We start from the raw sequence: 20136 nt of genomic DNA on the forward strand, positions 1-20136 counted from the left end.
GGAGCGAAATAACAAGCAACCAACTTGAAAATTATCTCATTCACTATTATTTTCAGCCGAATGTATTGTTTATTTGGGTCCTCTTTTTCAACTTTTAGGTTCCATACAATTTATCATTTATAAGTACTATGACTCCCCCATGTCCTTTACCTATTCCATTCCCTTTGTTTCAAACTGAAACAATTTTGTAACCTTCAAAATTCAGAACCTTACAACCGTCATGTTCATGTGTTTCAACAAAAATGATTGATTTAACTTTCATGATAGAATACAATTATATGTAAGTATAGATTGTATTATAATATATAAGTAGTTATAATAGGATGTGATGCTCTGCAAAATGGACAATGTTAGACTAAAACTTGTGCTCGTATAACACACAAAAACACAAGAAACAAAAACAAACGTTAGTGTTAATCAACCAAAAACAAGTCTAAGCAGGCATACCAAAAGAGACACTAAAAACATGATGAAATATTTAACTATGGAAGCAAATACAACAAGGCATATCCAAATGCCTTCTACCATGCTCTTAGCTCCTTCTCCCTTGTTCCTCTCCTCTCCAAGTTCCAGATTAGTGTAGCTCTCAACAACTTTTTGCACTATGGATGCCTTATGGAGGTTCAAGATGAAAAGATGATTAATCTAAAATGTTATGCAAATGTGAACAAGAGCTAAAATGAGAGATTTATCTAATTAGCTAGTGTTGATTTTAAACCAAAAGAGTGAATATGATTGATTTATGCTAAATGCTCTCTAAAAATGGCTATAATGTAAATGCATACAAGTTTTCAGGATCTGGATTATGAAGAAATGGGCTCTATTTATAGGAAAAATGGAGCAATGGATGGTTGAGATTGAGTAGTCTCAACAAGGGTCGAGATTGAATGATATTCAATCCATGTGAGGGTTATTCAATCCATGTGAGGGCTTTCAACCCAATCTTAGGATGACAAGTGTCAATGTGAGATAGGTTGAGAGAAGAGGGAAAAAGCATTAAATGCTTGACATGACCTGAGAGTTAACTTGGGAGTTAAGGTCAAGGTTGGGTTGAGTGAATAAATTCATTATTCAAAGAATAATACTTTTATCCAATGGATAAACTCTTGTGCAAAGGTTAAAGGGATAACCATGGTCAAAACAATAAATGCTTGAGAAGACACATGGATCACATGAGGGTTGATTTTAGGGGTCAAAGTCCCTAACCATGGGTGCAAGTGGATTTAACCATTAATGGTCATGTAAGAGCCATAAGTGGTTTGGAAGACTTTAGAGGTTAAATTGTTGAACACACAAAGCATTCAATGCTTTTCAAAGACTTTGAAGTGTTTGAGAAGTGACTCCAAGTTGCTTAGGAATGTGACAATATTTAGGGGATGGATTGGGCTAATTAGAAAGGGGTTTAGAAAAATCTAGAAGGGGATTAGGATTACAAGTGGATTTGGTGGGTGAGGGAAAATAGGATTTTTATTGAAATAAAATTCATTTATTTCAATAAATAGGTGCAAGTTGCATTTTTAGGAGAATGCAAGTGGGGGGATTTTAATGATTTAAATAAATGTTTTATTTACTTTATTTAAAAGAGGAAAGGGGGTTAAATTGAATAAATAGGATTTATTCATTTAATTGATTGTGATTTTGGTTTAATGAATTAATTAAAATAAATTGAATAATTTATTTAATTAATAGGAGAACGTTTGGAGATGAATTAGTTAAATTTTAATTTAATTAACTGATGGCTAGTGGGTTTTTAATCAAATAAATAACAAATATTCATTTAATTAAAATGTACAGATTTATGTGACTACATTTGCCCCTTTGAGACGGTGTGGTTTATCGCGTTGTTTCAAAGAAAGAAAAATAGGTGTGAAGAAATATGCCCCATAAAATGTTAATTTAATGGGTGGTATTCCCCCTCGAGAGATGGGCCAAAAAAATTTGAAAAATCGGGCGATCTCTCGAAAAAGAATGAAAATTGTCGGGGTGATAGAAGAGAAGAATTTAGCAACACTGTGAAAAAATAGAAGAAATCGGAGATAAAATGGAGAAATGGAAGGTTCTGGAATTTCACGGGGACCACAGCGGTGGGCGGGGTAAAATTAGGGTTACGGCAAAGGTATATATGGGGAGGAAGGGGTGAAAACAGGCTCATTTGCATTCGCGTCCATAATAAAATTTGAGCTCTTGTAGTGACCTTTTGGAAGAGCAAGCAGCAACCAGGATGTCGGTTCCCATAGCAGAACATCGATTAGAGCGAGTCTGTCGATTCCAGCGGCCAAACGACTATGGACCACTAGTATGTGAATTTAAATTTCTGAATTTCATGCATTTTTAGTATGTTTTTTGCTTAGTCCAAGTTGAGTCAACATAATAGCGTTAAAACGGTGTTTTGGCGCTATTGTCAACTAAATTAGCGCTATTGTGACGCTATAGCACTATTGTATAGTGGTTTTAGTGTTGTCAAAATTAGTGCTATTGAGTAGGTGATTGAGCGATGTTGTTGTGAGGTGGCGCTATAGTATAGTCAATGTAGCGCTATTATTGGTTTAGCGCTATTGGGTAGTTGATTTAGTGCTTTTGTCAGCCCTTTAGCACTATTGTGTTCAGAATAGCACTTTTGGTTAGGAAAATAGATGCCCCAGTGTGCTTGAACAAGAATCTCCTGATGCCGATGATGGATGGATGGAGGGGTGAGGTGAGAGTTGTTTTGAACCATAGCAGACCTGATGAGACTTAGGTCATTAGGATAAATGTTTGTTGTAGTCTAGGTGTGCCATGATTGCGTACCTGTTGAGACCTGAAGATACTTGATCAAAGTATCTGTTGATAGTCTAGGTTTAAACTTAAGAAAGTTTGAAACAAAACTACTGATGATGATGGTTGATGCATGTGTGTAGGAGGATCTTCGCGTCTTACAGATGCGTGAGAGGCATCCCACCACATAGGTGTTGTGTGATCGATTAATAGAGGTCAAGGTGGATTGCATTGCAGCGACAGGCCTGTATGATGTTATTCATATGCTCGTGATTCAGATGAATTGCGGGTTAATCACAGCATTGGCAGAGTGATGGCAAAGTGAGACATGCATGTTTCACTTAGCACAGGGGGAGATGACAATGACACTGGAGGATGTATGGCGCATCCTGCACATTCCCATTCAAGGAGAGATGGTGACATATGACCGAGAGTGGGGGACAACAGCAATGTAGAGATTTTTTGATAAGGATGTCTTCATTGATGATGGATCGATAGCCTGGGAGGATATAGCAGCCTTGTATGAGCCATTACCATCAATGCTATCAGGGATTGTCAGGGGACTGCTATGTCCAGATCGATGATCGCATGGACTTGCCATTAGTTGGGGTCAGGTGATCTAGCAAATGATGGCAAAGGGGACTCAGTTTGCATGGGGACCGTGCGTGTTATCGCACTTATATCGAGATCTTCATGAGGTAGCATACCGAGGGTGGGCTCATTGGGAGTGGGGATCACGTTGTTGTATATTTGGGCGTGGGAGCACTTACCTATTACCCGACCAGTTAGTCTGAGATTCCAAGCAGTGGACCAGCCATATGTATACATGTATGGAGGTATGATGAGTCAGCCCCACCTAGGGAAGTTAGAGTGGTGGCGGCGGGCACTAGACAATTTGGATACAGTGATCTGGAGGTCGTATATTGAGTGTGAGCCATGGGAGGATGATGCAGAGGTGTTGTCGTATGTGTTCATGACATGATACCTCATTGGTAGGGCAGCCTACAATGTGGAGAGATAGCTTCCTGGCAGAGTTTTGAGATAGTTTGGGCGACGGCAGGGATTGCCTAGTGGATCGAGAGAGTATGCATGGGTGGTATGAGAGAGGTACTTATGGGGGCCAATGTTAACTTATGATTAGGCATTGGCAGAGTTTCGCACATTACAAGAGAGACCATGGCATATGAGGTCGAGGGTGGTAGATGCAGGGGTGTCAGAGGAGTACACTCAGTATATTGTGGCACATTTGATTCCTCGGATATCAGATCCAGCAGAGTCAATTCCATATTTTGAGGAGGATAGGGGATGGAGACATAGGAAAGGAGGTCGCGGAGTAGTAGGTGGACGAGGGAGAGGGGATGGTGGTGGTGGGGATGGAGGAGGTGGTGATGGAGGAGGAGGAGGAGGGGGTGGGGGTTTTGGAGGAGGTGGTGGATTCGAAGGTGGAAGTGGGGGTGGTGGACGATTATAGCGGAGAGCGAGAGGTGGGCAGCCATTGCGGCTATCTCAGGGACCTTTGATGCAGGGAGGCATGAGACTAGGTGGCAGGGATGTAGGTGAGGGATAGGCACCTGTGGATACAGGGGAGGGATCTATTAGAGAGGGAGCCACTAGAGAGGTACCTATGGATATGGGGGAGGGAGCTACAGGTGGAGATCTGCGAGACCATATGATACTATTTTTGCAGACTCGATTAGAGGATATGGAGGTAGAGGTGGCCGCTAGAGATGTGCAGTTGTTTGCACGAGAGTCAGAGCTGACTGTAGTGTTGTGGGAGAGAGATCAGGTCTTGGATAGGGTGATCCAGTTACAGGAGAGAGTGCGGGCCTTGGAGGGAGTACAGGGACAGGGGCCTTCTGTGGATGCATTAGCGAGGGAGGTATGGAAAGCAGGTGTAGAGGTTGATTATTGGTGAGGCTTGTATGAGCAGGAGGTGCCATTTAGTCGATGGGCACTGAGTTATTCATAGATGTGTCAGGAGAGATCAGAGCAGTCTCAGAGGATGCAGAGAAGTGGGGGTGTGATGTGTCCTCCACGGTGACATAGGTCAGGTGGTGTGGGGACTAGTGGGGGAGAAAGTGTTGATGGTGGTGCAACATCTGATCATAGTGGTATCTGAAGGGACATTCTTGTATTCTTTTACATTGTCATTTTGGACTGTGTCTTGGATGGCTCTTGGTAGCCGATATTTTGGACTTCATTGTACTCTAATACATGTATGTTTTTACCGATATGATATGATATATGAGGAGATCCCATATTTTTGTGTTGATATGCATGTTGATGATATGTATGGATTTATGCAGGATGATGATCTTATGATTTATGCTTAGATGGATACTTGTACTTGCTATATGATGATCTTATGTTTATGCATGTTTCATGATGATTTATTCCTAAATGATGTCTATGTTAGGATTCCCACAAATACTGAGAGGGGGGGGTGAATCAGTATCTAACCAGTGAGTTGAATTTCTTAACTTCAAACATGTAGAACGTATTATAACAGTGTACCGGTAAGCAAGAAATAATGCAATAAATAGAATTAGAAGCAACCACATGAAAAACACACCATAACATAATATTTTAATGAGGAAACCCGGTGTGGGAAAAACCTCGGTGGGATTTGTGACCCACAATATTCACTTACTGGCCAATAAGAGAATATTACTTACAAAAGGGGGCCTACACATGCAAGAAGGCCAAGTGCCTAGAGCTCACAGCTCAATGGGAAGTCACACTGACTTACAAAATGGATTATACAAATCTAGTGTCTTGTACTGCTTCAGAATAGCATCTATAATGCCAGATCCAGTACCGGTTTCTGCTCTGCTTCTTACATAAACCCTTAACCTATATTTCACATAATAGGTCTTCCTAATTACATTCTTCTATCTATCTTTTTTAAATGTCCTACAATGATCTCTTATATATATGAGTCATTTTACAATGTTGCCAAGTCGGCTTCTAAATATTTTACAATAATAAACAAAATATTATAACAAAAATCTTGTCGGCCTCTGTGCCGATATGCTTCCTTTCTTTGCCGGTACCGGTGGCCTGAGTGCCGGTGTAGAGTCTGATCTTGCTAGTGTCGATGTAATGCCTTGTCAGTGTCAGAGGATTGTAAGGTTGCCATCAATGACAAAACCTTCAATCACCTACAATGTCTCATTGGAGTGTGCATATGCCAACAATCTCCCCCTTTGCCATTGATGGCAACACTCATGAGAAAATTCAAAAGTGTATCCAAAACTTGTAATCCAAAAATGTTTCCAAAAATAAGTTACCAAAAGTATAAGAACTCCCCCTGAGTAGATAAGTCTTTTGTCAGTTATTTTCTCATACTACTACTCCCCCTTTGGCATCAATGACAAAGGTTGTCAAGGTGTCAATAGAGTTGTAGTCTCAACCTTGTAACTGGGTGGTTACAATTTGAAAAAGATCCACCAAAATCAAGTTTATACTTTCCATAAACTTCTTGTTGTCCTTTATTGTTGTCTCTATTCTTTGAACTATACCGGTGAGGTGTTGCATATGCTCTGCCGGTGTTCTCTGTCCTTGTACTAGTGCCTCAGATATTTCCTTTCACAATGATGCTAGATAGTCCAGTTTTGGACTCACTCTTAGTCTCAGATTCTTTGCCTTATTCACTATTCTCTCCTTTTCTCTTCCAAATTTAAGTAGCTCTTCCTCAAAATTTGTTATCCTTTGTTCAAAAACTAATAATGTATTAGGTGAGTTAACAAAATTATCAGCAAGTTTATTGATTTCATCATGTACCTTGCTCATTTTCTTATCTATGTCTACTATCAGAAAGTTTGTCTTACAGATGTCTCTATACAGAGTTTTGAATTCCTTCAATGAGTTGCACAATTCTGGTAGAAGTGTGTCAAATTCCCTAGTACACTTCTTTATTTGATCTTCAAAGAATTTTTGCTTTTCAATTTCCAACTTATCCTTGAATGCTTCTTCCTTTATTTGCTCAACAGTCACTATATTCTCAGTGATGTATTTACCCAAAGTGTCAAGTTGTCTTAAAGAATCCTTATTGTCTATGTTGCAGTTAGGAGCTATCATCTTCAAAATTGGGATTGTGTCATCTATAGTTTTATAAGCCTATGAACTACAATCTTTTATCTTTTTAATGGAGTCCAAAAGTACTTCAGTTACATTTGTAGATTTGTAACCTGTTGAGGAGGAACCTATATTCTGAATTCCGCCAGTGGAGGAAGTAACCAAGCTTGTAGTGACCTCTGGTAGGTCTGTCTGTGTTTCCATTTTTTTAAGCAATGGTTTTTGTACTTCTCCTATTGCCATTGGAACTGTTTCCATGTGAACCTATTCCTGTTCTGGAGCCTGTTGCTCTGCTTGTCTCTCTGTCTGTTGCTCTACTGGAGTCTCTATCTGAGTCTCTACCTGTTGCTTTGTATTATCAATCTTATCAGTTGTCGATGGCTCACTAGCCATATCTGTCTTGCCAGTTGTGTCCTGATCTATCATAATGTTGACTGTTTGAGTATCAACATCTACTGTGTATTAAACTTCAGGATCAAGATTAGTATCCTCTATATCCATACTCTCATTTGTCGGTTGATCTTTAGTTGTTGTTACAGGTGGAGTAGTCAGAGGTGGTGGGAGTAAGTTATCTTTTACTTTGATGCTCAGAGGTCCACCAACCTTTCCTTTTCCTTTTTCCTTGTCCTTTTGATATACTTTTATTGGTCTAGGGTTCCTGTACTCTTCCTATTTTTCCTTTTCAACAAGGAATATATCCCATGCATTTTTTGTTTCCTCTATTATCTCTTTTACTCTTCCAACCATTAATCCAATATGTCGGTGTGCAGTAGAGAATATTGACCAGTTGGCTTCTGCAATTAAGTCATCTATTTCCTTAGGTGAGTTTACTTGGTAAACAACAAGTAACTTCTCAACTTTAATTTTCTTATCAAGCTCTACAACAACTTGTCTTCTTGCTTCCAATCTCTTGAACAGTTCATCTGGTATTTCATCTATCACTTCCATTAAGAACTTCTTATAGATGTCCAAGTGTAAAATGCCATTGTTTTCAACTTGTTCTTTCTCATCTGCTGACAGTGTATCATATACCTTTCCTATGTTCTTTAGTTTCCCTTCTTCTGTGATTTCATTTAGCAATTTGTCAAGAGGGGTCATGTTTTGTTTAGTCCTTTTCTTCTTTGGTGTTAGCTTTTTCTTTGGTTTTGTCTTTCTAACCGGAGACCTCACTGCCTGTTGTTTTTGTCTAGTTCTTCTAGGCAAAGGTGTGGATGTCGGTGAAGGATCCCTTTTCCTTACAACTCTTTTGAATGTTGCAGGCATATCATTCTCTGAAGAAGTAGCTACCGGTGATTGGTGAGTTTCACATTGTAATGTTACTAACTCATCCTCAGTGATGTTGGTTTGTTTCAATACATCTTCTTTGATAGCTTTAGCCTGTCTAGAGCCTCTTCTCACAACTGCTTCAACCTTTTTCACTCTTTTCTTAGATTGAATTTGACTCTCTATGGTCTCAGCACTACCAAATACTTCTTCCTTTGGTTCCCTAGGTGCTTCAAGAAGTGCTTTAGCATAGGTCTCAATGATATGATCATTGGTCTCATAACCCATCTCAGTTACCCAAATTGTTCTTGGGAAAACTACTTCCATCTAGATCTCATCCTTTTTTATCACAAAACATATGTCATCCTTGTATTTGTTTACAATCTTCTGTGACAGTCTAATTCTTTTCTTCATCCTAGCCTTTAGTGCTTGAAAATAGTCATGGATATTCTTTTCTTTATTTTCACCCATGTTGTTGAATAAGTCTGTTAATTTTTTTCCTACCGGTATATCAAATCCAAGGTTCTTATTGCCTATACCGGGAACCTGTTTGGTTATATTTAGCATCAAGCATACAAGTAGATTACCAAACTTAAAAGTCCCTTTCTTATCCTTCTTGATTTTACCTAAGTTTTCAATCAACTCATCTTTTAACCATTCACATACATCAATTTTCACATTGTCCTTAATCATGTCATAAGCATTCTTTATGCATAAATTGGAAATTGAGTTAAGTCTATTTGTATGAGTTGCTTTATACCCTAAAATCATGCTAACAAATCTCACATTTATATATGTCACATCATTAACCCTCAAAGACCTTCTGTCGGATGTTGCACCAGTTAAGTTCATTACTAGGTCATTTGAGACCTTCTTAGTCTTGTCTGGTATGTTACTAGTGGAAGGTAACCCTATTACAGCTTTCACAACTTCCTTTGTAATTTTGTGAACTGAATCAACCCAAAAGAATGAACCATGTACCTTGCTCAAAACTATCCTAATCACTTCCTTGGGAAATTCTGGAATGCAGAGGATTTCGGTGAATCCTAGGGTTTCAACAATTTTATGTTCAGGTTTTACATTGTTGGAATTGTCACATATAATAGTTATATACATGTTTTTAATTTCTTCATCTCCTAAGTCCTCTATGTTGCAATGGATGTATATTTTGGGATCTTCTGCAAAAACAACTCCTTTTGGAATTTGGGAAAAAGCACCTACATTGTCATCCTTCTTAGCTATTTCGGGAACTAGCTGAAATACGGGCCTAGGGCATTTTATAACCTTGACTACTATAGGGTTTGCTATGAATTCAGGTGCAGAGGAGGATGCCATGATGATAAATACCTTTTTTCTGCCTTTGGATGGATTGATTGCTGAAGTGCTTTGCCTCTTTGCTCGAAATGCCTTAGCTCTGCAAATTTTGAGTTCTTCGAATGTTTCAAATCTGGGTGAAGTGAAATGGAGCCAAAATCATAAATTTATAATGTTTATTTGTCATCTACCACATTTAATGCATGTCAGTTAAGTAGTCACTTAACATTGTCTGTCGGTATAGAAGTAATTTCCAACTTCTCACCATTAACCGAAGGAATAACAACATATGTCTCATTGATTGCCAAACCCTCAAGAAAATTTTCTTTAATTTGATGAAGAGCTTCTTGCCGGTGGAGTACTGCTCTGTCCTGTCGGTGGAGCACTACTCTGTCCTGCCGGTGGAGGAGTATTCCCAACAATATTTAGGTCTGACTTTCTAATCCATTGTTTTGAGAATTCTTGCTTAACCTCTTCAACTTTTTTTTTTCCTTTCAAACTAGAACTTTTGTTGTCTGTCGGTGATCCTTTACTTCTACAGAATTTTTCAATATGCCCAATCTTGTTACATGCATAGCAAGTCACATTATTCTTCTAAATAGCTTTACCATAACCTATTCCGGTATGTGTTCTACATTGATTAGATAGGTGTCCAAATCTTCCACAAACATAACATCTCACATTCATTCTGCAATTTTTCAGAGTTATGACCAACTTTGTTGCATTTAGAACATTGACCGGTGGGTGTGTTGATGTTCTGATAATTTCTAGATCTACATTGATTTGCTCTATGACCATACTTATTACAATTAAAGCATTTTCCATTGAATTTATAAGAATTAGGTTGTCTTACCGGTTTTCTATGATCCTGAGTGTTTATAGTACCAGAGCTTTCTCTTGCCTCAAAGCCAATTCCACAGGTGTCACCATTAGGTTTCTGAATCTTCAATAATTCACCAAGTTCTTCTGAGCTTATCTTGAATTTTTCTTTGTGTTGATTTGCAATATCCAATTCTCTTTCTAAGATCTATTTCTGTCTCATCAGTTCATTTGAGTCATTCTGTGTATGCATCAAATCTGTCTTTAATAGGTCATTTTCATAGCTAAGTCTTATGTTCTCATTTGTTGCATCACTTAGTCTTCTGGTCAATTCTTTTTCATTCATCTTCCTATCTTCAATTTCCTTACAAAATCTCATGGTCATGTCTTGCATTTCATTCTTCGTTGTCATGTTCTCTTGTTTCAGCTTGCTTATCTAATCATTAAGTGATTCTTTTTCATCATTCTCATTTTTCATCTTTTCACATAATTCTCTTCTCTTGTTTCTTGCAATGGTAAAAATTTCTTGAAGTGCCTGAATGATATCCTGAGCTGCCTTTAGATCATCTTCAAGTTTGATGTTTTTCAATTTCTCTATATCATAGTCTGAGAGAGCTACTTCTAGTTGCTTCATCAGATTTTCCATCTCTACCGATGTCAAGATCTTCCTCAAGTTGTTAGGCTTCTGAAAATAGAGGACCAAGCTCTGATACCAATTTTTAGGATTCCCACAGATACTTAGAGGGGGGGGGTGAATCAGTATCTAACCGATGAGTTGAATTTCTTAACTTAAAACATGTAGAACGTATTATAACAGTGTACCGGTAAGCAAGAAATAATGCAATAAATAGAATTAGAAGCAACCACATGAAAAACACACCATAACACAATATTTTAACGAGGAAACCTGGTGTGGGAAAAACCTCAGTGGGATTTGTGACCCACAATATTCACTTACTGGCCAATAAGAGAATATTACTTACAAAAGGGGGCCTGCACATGTAGGAAGGCCAAGTGCCTAGAGCTCACTGCTCAATGGGAAGTCACACTGACTTACAAAATGGATTATATAAATTCAGTGTCTTGTACTGCTTCAGAATAGCATCTATAATGCCAGATCCAGTACCGGTTTCTGCTCTACTTCTTACATAAACCCTTAACCTATATTTCGCATAATAGGTCTACCTAATTACATTCTTCTATCTATCTTTTTTAAATGTCCTACAATGATCTCTTATATATATGAGTCATTTTACAATGTTGCCAAATCGGCTTCTAAAGATTTTACAATAATAAACAAAATATATTATAACAAAAATCTTGTCGGCCTCTTTGTCGGTATGCTTCCTTTCGCTGCTGGTGCCGGTGGCCTGAGTGTCGATGTAGAGTCTGATCTTGCCAGTGCCAGTGTAATGCCTTGTCGGTGCCATAGGATTGTAAGGTTGTCATCAATGACAAAACCTTCAATCACCTACAATGTCTCATTGGAGTGTGCATATGCCAACAGTCTATATGCATATTTTATGATGTGATGCTAAAATGTGGATGCAGGTTGATATGCATGATTTGTTGATGTTAATGCTTCATGTATGTAAATGCTATGATGATTATATATGCATAATGAAATGATGATTATGATGGTACTTTGGATTTTATGTTGATGAGACAATGAGATAATGATATGCAATGATGTTATGATATAATGTGTTGAATGAATGATTTATTTATGTAAATGCATCTAGATGGTTTTTAGATGAATGTGATATGGATAAATAAATGTAAATTACAAATGTGTATATGATGATATCTAAATGAATGTATATGTGCAATGTATAAACCAATGTGGAAATTGATAAAATATAGCTAAGTGAAAATGGTAATGTAACTCATGGGTAATGAATAATTGCGTCGTAATGCAATTAAAAAGGAGAATGAATGCATTTTAATGAATCCTAAATGAAATGAAATGAATGAGTATAAGAACATACTAGATGTATAGATGAATGCACTTAACTAATGGATAGACATATATAAATACATGCAACTATGGGAATCTAAACAAATGCAGGGTAAACAAGTTTTTTAAATGATGGTAAATGATGATCGGTAACTGACACTAAATGAATGCATAGTAATGGCTAATAATGCTAGTAAATGCAATGATGAGGAATTTATAAATGAATCTAAATGTCATGATTTGTGTAATGATAAAATAATATAATGATGAATGATAATGAACTATATGTATTTAAATACAACTAAATGATTTGAAATGCATGCTAATGAAGATTTTAAGCTTTTAATAAACCTATATGCAAGCAAATGAACTGGGTTTATTGAAATGCAACTAAATGTAATGATGATGTGATTTATGATAATGAATGCAAGGTTGTTGAAAATTTTGCATGATGCACTGATGATGTATCAAAGTACTCTGTCGTGATTGTATCCAAGACCAACTCAATTTTCATATAACTCCTCATATTAATCTTGTTCACACTTGCATACAAAACCATACATATGAATAAGGAATGAGTAAATGGATGGGTGATATGAAACAAAATGCAATATAAACAGATGAGATGGAATGATGATCCATAGTTCTTTATTTTCATCATTGAGCATGATAATATCTAACTTGGATGAGGAAGTAGGAACCAAGAATGGAGCATTGTACCTGCAAACAAATAGCATAAATAAAGAATATAGAATATGGACCCTCGATAATGGTTCATGCTCATATGGTTGAGGTATACGATGTAGTCAGCAAGCCATAGTGATCCATGAATGTATTTTGCATATGATCACGTATCTTAGTGAACTTCCCACGTAGACACCATTAGGACATGCCCCAGTACTTCATCAGAATAATTCGCAGAAGACATACAAACAATGCTTAGGAACCATCCCAACCACTCTAATCACTTGTGGATATCCTAGAGTAGCGTAGGAACCTAATATAAATGAACTAACAAACCGACCAAGTACTTGATGGCTTAAACATAATTTTCTTGTCAAAGAAAATGTCATCTTGTCTTTGTTTTGGTAAGGAAAGATGAATCCTTGTGAAGATAGTTTGCGTGTGGATGTTGATTGTTTGGTTGATATGATAAGTGATCATCATTTGATTATTTCACAATGTTTGTTTGGTATCTGCTTTGAAAAATGTATGTACAAGGTGTTGCCATGCTTTTGTTTGTTTGATGTTTTCTGATGTTTTATGGATTTTATGAGATAGTTTTACAATGTTTTTGGTATTTTGATGATTGTTTTGAATGTTTTTGGAGTTTTGGTGAGACACTTTTGAATGAAGAACTCAATGAATCATAAGTAATGTAGAATCCACTTCCATCAACTAGATTAAGGGCATTGCCCCCAGCTTAGATATGACTATGAAAAAGCAGGATGCAAGACGGGTGAAGTACTATCCTTGATTGCAGATCAATAATAAGCCATGGTTATGGATTGATGGATGAGTGAATGTAGTGAATGTGATCGCAACAAGTCTGAAAGACAATGGAGCCATAGCCTTTACGAATGGCACCTGTTTGCCAGGTTTTCACCATCACACTTACCCAAGGTGCCACCGGAGTGGTTGTTCACTGTTTGGATGCATGATTTTTCTTTACTATTTTGATATTTTTGTATTTTCTTCAGGACATTTATCTGAATGTTTTTGTTGTTTTTCCTAATATGTATGGGAGCTTGATTCTCTGTGCAGCTTAGGTATAAAACTGTTTGAGGTGCATGTTGTTGATCGGATCTGCTAGCGGTTTGCCTTCTGAAGTAGCCAACTAATATGCCCCGGACCCAAATACAGCTGTGATAACATATGGACCCAACCAGTTTGATTCAAACTTTCCTTGATTTTCTCTATTTGGTTGGTTACGAGGATTCTCTCTTAGAACAAGATCACCTACCTCAAATGTACGAGGTCTAACTTGATGATTATAGCTTCTGCTCATGCGCAGCTGATAGGCTTTGAGGTGACTGTATGCAGCGTGTCACTTTTCATCAAGTAGCTCTAAGTCTTGGAGACGTGATACTCTATATGTTTCATCATCGATGAGATTGTGCAAGGAAACCCGTAGTGATGGTATCTCAACCTCAATAGGTAAGATAGCTTATGCACCGTAGACCAGTGGGTATGGAGTTGCGCCTGTAGGGGTTCAGATGCTAGTTAGGTATGCCCATAGAGTTGGATTCAATTGAACATGCCAATCATGGCCGACATCATTGACTGTCTTCTTGAGGATTCTCAATATGTTCTTGTTTGATGCTTCGGCCTGACCATTTCCTAGTGGGTAATAGGGAGTGGAAAAGCGGTGCTGAATATGAAACTTCGCACAGAGCTCATGAACATCTTGATTTTTGAAAGGAAGATTGTTATCTGTGATGATGGACATGGGTACACCATACTAGCAGATGATGTAATTAAGGATGAATGAGGCGATCTTCTTGTCGGTGACTTGGGTAAGTGGAACAGCTTTGATCCACTTAATGAAGTATTCGGTGGCGATAATTATGAACTTGTGGTCGTTGGATGAAGATGGATGGATTTTACCCATAAGGTCAAATCCCCATTGACAAAAGGGCCATGGTGTTGTGATTGGTTGCAATTCCTGTGTTGGTGCATGTATCAGGTCTCCATGAACTTGGCATTTCTTGCATTTTCTGACAAAATAGTAGGAGTCTTTTTCCATGGATGGCCAATAGTATCCAGTGCGAATGAGTTTATTGGCTAGTGATGGACCACTTGCATGAGTTCCACAAATTCCTTCATGTACCTCTTCCAAGGCCTTTGTTATCTCATCTTGTTCCAAACATCGAAGGAGAGTACCATCAAGACTGCATCAGTATAGGGTTTCAGCAATAATGGTATATCAAGTGGTTTGGCAAATGAAGGTTTTACGTTGGTTATTCGATTGGTTAGGAGGAAGTGTGTGATCGCAGAGGTAGGTGTAGAACTCACTATACCATGGTGATTCAAAATCGACAAGGTGACATATCATCTCGGATTCAGGGATATCATAAGCGAGAATCTAGAGCTATTCAACCAAGAACTCATAGCGTGTTGAATTCTATGGGAGATCTAGGAGAGATGCAATGGTAGCCATAGCGTCAGCAGCTTGATTCTGATCTCTAGGTATCTGCTCAAAGGTGATAGTAGTGAATGATGCCTTTAAATTGTCCACCATTTGTTTGTACGGCATGATTTTATCATTCTTGGTATGATATTCATTTGTTACTTGTCGGATGACTAGTTGTGAGTCGCCATATATTTGTAACTCTTTCAATTTCCATTGTATGGCTAGCCTGAGTCCTGTGATCAAGGCCTCATATTCAGCTATGTTGTTTGTGTATGGAAATGTGAGCCGATAAGACTTCAGGATGTATTCACCTTGAGGTGTGATAAACATAATGCCTTCCCCCGAGCCATGCCTAGTGTATGAACCATCAAAGTATAGTTTCCATGGTTGTGCTGTTGTGATCATGAATATCTCTTCGTCTGGAAAATTGGAAATGAGAGGATGATCGCCTATGAGGGGAGCATCGACCAATTGATCTGCAATAACTTGACCCTTGATAGCCTTACGGTCCACATACTCGATGTCAAATTCACTTAGAATCATCACCCATTTGGCCAAGCGGCTTGTCAATGCTACTTTGTTGAGTAAGTATTTGAGTGGATCGATCTTTGCAATGAGTTGTACTTTATGTGTCAACAGATATTGTCTCGGTTTAGTTGCTACCAAGATTATTGCTAGGCAAGCTCACTCAATAGGTGTGTAATTGAGTTCATAGCCAACCAGTGTGCGAGAGATATAGTAAACAACACACTCTTTCCCTTCTGCATTGTGTTTTACGAATAGTACACCCAATGTTGTATTTGTTGTTGAAATATAGAGCAATAGAGGTCTACTCGGATCTAGTGGGATCAGCAATGGTGTATTCATGAGATAGTCTTTAAGCATCTGGAATGCTTGCTGGCATCTGGCATCCCACTGAAAGTGGATGTTTTTGTGTATCAGGTGTGTAAAGGGGTGACACTTATCTGCCAGTTGTGCAATGAATCTTCGGATGGATTGAAGTCGCCCTTGTAATGTCCTTAGTTGACTGATGTTCTTTCGGGGTGGCATGTCCACGATTGCTTTGACCTTTGCAGGATCGACCTTAATGCCTTTGCTTGAGACAATGTATCCTAGAAGCTTTTCTGAGGTTACTCCAAAGACACATTTCTTTCGGTTGAGTCGAACATGATATTGTTCCAGTCTGTCAAAGATTTTCTCTAATATTTCTAGATGACCTTCTCTTGTTAGTGATTTTGCTAGTAAGTCATCAACATAATCTTCCATTATGGTATGCATCATGTCATGAAAGATGGTGGTCATTGCTCTTTGATAGGTCGCTCCTGCATTCTTTAGACCAAAAGGTATTACATTCCAGCAGTATGTTCCCGATGGACATGTGAAGGTCATCTTATGTTGATCCTCTAGTGCAATCTTTATCTGATTGTACCCTGAAAAGCCATCCATGAGTGAAAGCATGACATGTCTTGTTGTTTGGTAGGGGGAAGTCATCTTTAGGACATGCTTTGTTCAGATCTCTGAAGTCTGTACAAATACAGATGCCCCCATTTGGTTTGCAGATAGGTACAATATTGGATATCCAATCTGCATAATCAATTGGTCTAATAAAACCAACATCTAGGATTTTCTTGAGTTCTGATTTGACGAGCACCGCAATCTAGGGGTGCATTTTGCGAAGCTTTTGTTTGATAGGCTTGGCTCCTTATGCGATGGTGAGGTGATGCATGACTAAATTAGGACCAAGACCAGGCATGTTCTCATATGACCATGCGAAGTTGATCTAACACTTTTTGAATAATTCAACAAACTTAGGTTGTTCCTCTGGAGTTAAAAGAGATGCCAGATGTATGTGGTGAGGAGTTTCAGAAGTCCCCACATTGTATTCTTTTGTCTCTTCAATAAGGATTGTTAATCATTCTTATTGCGTACTAGAGGGGAGAATGTCAAACCTTTCATCTTCAGGCGCCTTATAGAGGTTTTCACCATTGGATACGCTCTTTCTTTTTACTTTTGTGGGATCAAACAGTGCCACAGTGTGGTTTTCACTGGAAGATCCATGTTTTATTGTTATATTTTTGTAGTTGAAAGGTTTGGCATCCGCCCCAAAGTATGTTGCGCTATTGAGTTCAATGGTGAATCCAGCTTTGTGATCCCCACTTGGTATGTTATCCCGTAGTTCCAAAAAGAATGATTGCCTCATCGTTTTAGAAATGGTCAAGACATGGGGGATTAGGTTGGTTCCATTTGATGAGTTCAGGATGGATAATGGGCATTACCTCATCGATTAGGTTAAGTTCGTTAGATGTGTCAGTGAGGGTTAAGACGTTATGGTGAAGGTCGTTGATGGTACTCTCCCTGTCAGAATCAGGTGTAGGATGTGACGTAGGGTCTGTGGAAGAAGTTTCCAGTTCAGGAATCCAAGAGGTCTTTATCTGTGCTTCTCCGTAAATAGGGATGTCTTTGCGAGGTGGAGGTAGTGATGTGTCTTCCTCATCTGAAGTATTAAGCTGGACAGAATCAAATTCCCACTCATATGAGTCGGCCTCTGAGTCATTTTCCAGTATCTGATTACTATACCATACTGGGATATCCTTTGAGTTAAACACTGCAGGTGTGATCGGGCGATGTACCATTGTAGATGAAATGATCGGTGTTGTAGGAAGGATTATGGGGATCAATGAATTTGATACGGGGAGTATCGATAGTGTTGAATCTACTACTTCTGTTGGAATTGTCATTGTCATAGATACTGTTGGGGGTTCTGATAGTGTTAGTGGTGTTGTTGATGCGGTTGCTGCGTTTGATGGGATTGTGGGTTTGATTGGTGGGATGATTGGTGATGTGGATGGTTTTGTTGGGATTTTTAACCTCAATGGGGTAGTTGCTATGGTGAGCAGTGTTGTTGATATAATCAAAGGTGACCTCTTTAGAGTTTTAGGCTAATATAAAGGTTTGTTGGGTTTTCCTTTGAATCTGAGTTTAGGAAGAATCTCCTTTTGAAAGCCTAAGCCTGTGTTATCTTTGGGTTTTAATTCCGGCTGTAGTGGTTCATGTCATCCTTGCTTGCAAGGTCCCAAAGCACTCTAACCATCATAACCCATTCTTTGCATAATGAGAAGGCCTTTTCCATACTGATCTGTGGGAATCTTAGCTTGTGGAATGTTCGTGGTGATAGGATCTTTATATATCCCTTCTGCTAAGTCCTCATCTCTAGTTTCTTCTTCTTGACTCTTTCCAAGGATGAAAGGTGTCAAAGTGCATGTTGGCTTGACCAGTGGTGTTTGAAGTAACCGTTGAGGTTTACCATGAGTTCTAGGAGAAGTGGGTATTTGTCCAACACAAAAGAGTTGGCTTAGATTGTACTCCCCAGGACCTTCCTCTGCTATTTTCATCTTGAGATTCTCTTGCTTGGGTATAGTGGTGTTTGAACTGGAAAGAGAGGTTGGACTTACATATGAGGTTAATGAGATGGCTTCTCTGTTGTTGGGAACGATAATCTCTGGTTGATGACTGATATTGTGACAATATGCAAAGGGGTTTGCATTGCCCAGGATTGTGATTTCTACACCATTATGAGGGAACTTGATACACTGAAGGTAGGTGGATGGAATGGCTTGCATGGCATGTATCCAAGGTCTTCCTAATAACAAATTGTGTGGCAGAGGAAGGTCTAGAACTTGACAGATGATGTGTTTCACCATAGGGCCCACTCGGATTGGTAGCACAACAACTCCTTTAGATGAACGTTCTGCATCATCATAGGCTTTGATTGTTATCTTCTTGTGGGGATCTACTGATTCAATTGCATATCCCAATGTTGTGACCAATTGTAGTGTACAGATATTCAAGCCTACTCCATTATCAATCAAGACTCACTTGATCCTATGTTGGTTGATAAACCCTTCAATATGGACTGAGGCATTATGAGGTTGTTGGAAGGATGCATTGTCACTTTCAGAGAAACTGAGACAAGGTGATGATCTTAGGTTTCCAACCATGGCTTGGAACTTATCTATATTTAGGTTTGCAGGCATTGATGCCTCTTGGAGAGCCTGATCCAAGAATGTTTTATGAGATGGGGATAGGTGCAATAGCTCTAAGATAGATATCAGTGCGGGCATTTTGTCTAACTGTTCCACAAGGTTATACTATTTTGGGATAGATGGGGTGCCTTGTGGAGCTGCTTTTATGGTAATCTTGTCGCGACATGTAACAACATTGCAAGTGGAGCTAGGATTTTTTATGGTAATAGTTGCAATTTGTTCACTGGCATCATATAGGTGATTCACAGTGTAATTATACGCAGCTTGCGTATAATCAGTGGTATCTGTGTTTCTCCTTGAAGTGGAAGGACCCCTTGGATCTTGTGATGGAAGTGGATTTTTGAACATAAGATGATCATTGTTTGTTGTTTTTGGGTCATGTCCTTCGATTTCAATTTCACCTCGGTCAATAAGATCCTAAATAAGATCTTTCAATCTATGACAATTGCTTGTCTTATGCCCTTTCCCTTGATGGAAATCGCAATGTTCAGTATCCCTCCACCATGAAGGTTTGACCTGAGGTTCATAATTTGATGTTTTGGGTAAGGTCATTAGATTTTGAGAAACCAATTGTCATAACACCGTTTCAATAGGTTCCCCTAAGGGAGTGTATGTTCGTTTTGGTTTAAAATTTTGTTGACGCTATCCGGGTTCCTCTTGAGGTACATTGCATCCTTGATTTGGAGGAGCAACTATGTTATTCTTGGGTGTGGGGTTTTGTCCTGCAAATCAGACCATAAGTTGTACACTTTTGATAGTTCTTGCATCCACAACCC

Source organism: Cryptomeria japonica, chromosome 3 (genome assembly GCF_030272615.1).
Source record: "Cryptomeria japonica chromosome 3, Sugi_1.0, whole genome shotgun sequence".
NCBI classification, from domain to species: Eukaryota; Viridiplantae; Streptophyta; class Pinopsida; order Cupressales; family Cupressaceae; genus Cryptomeria; species Cryptomeria japonica.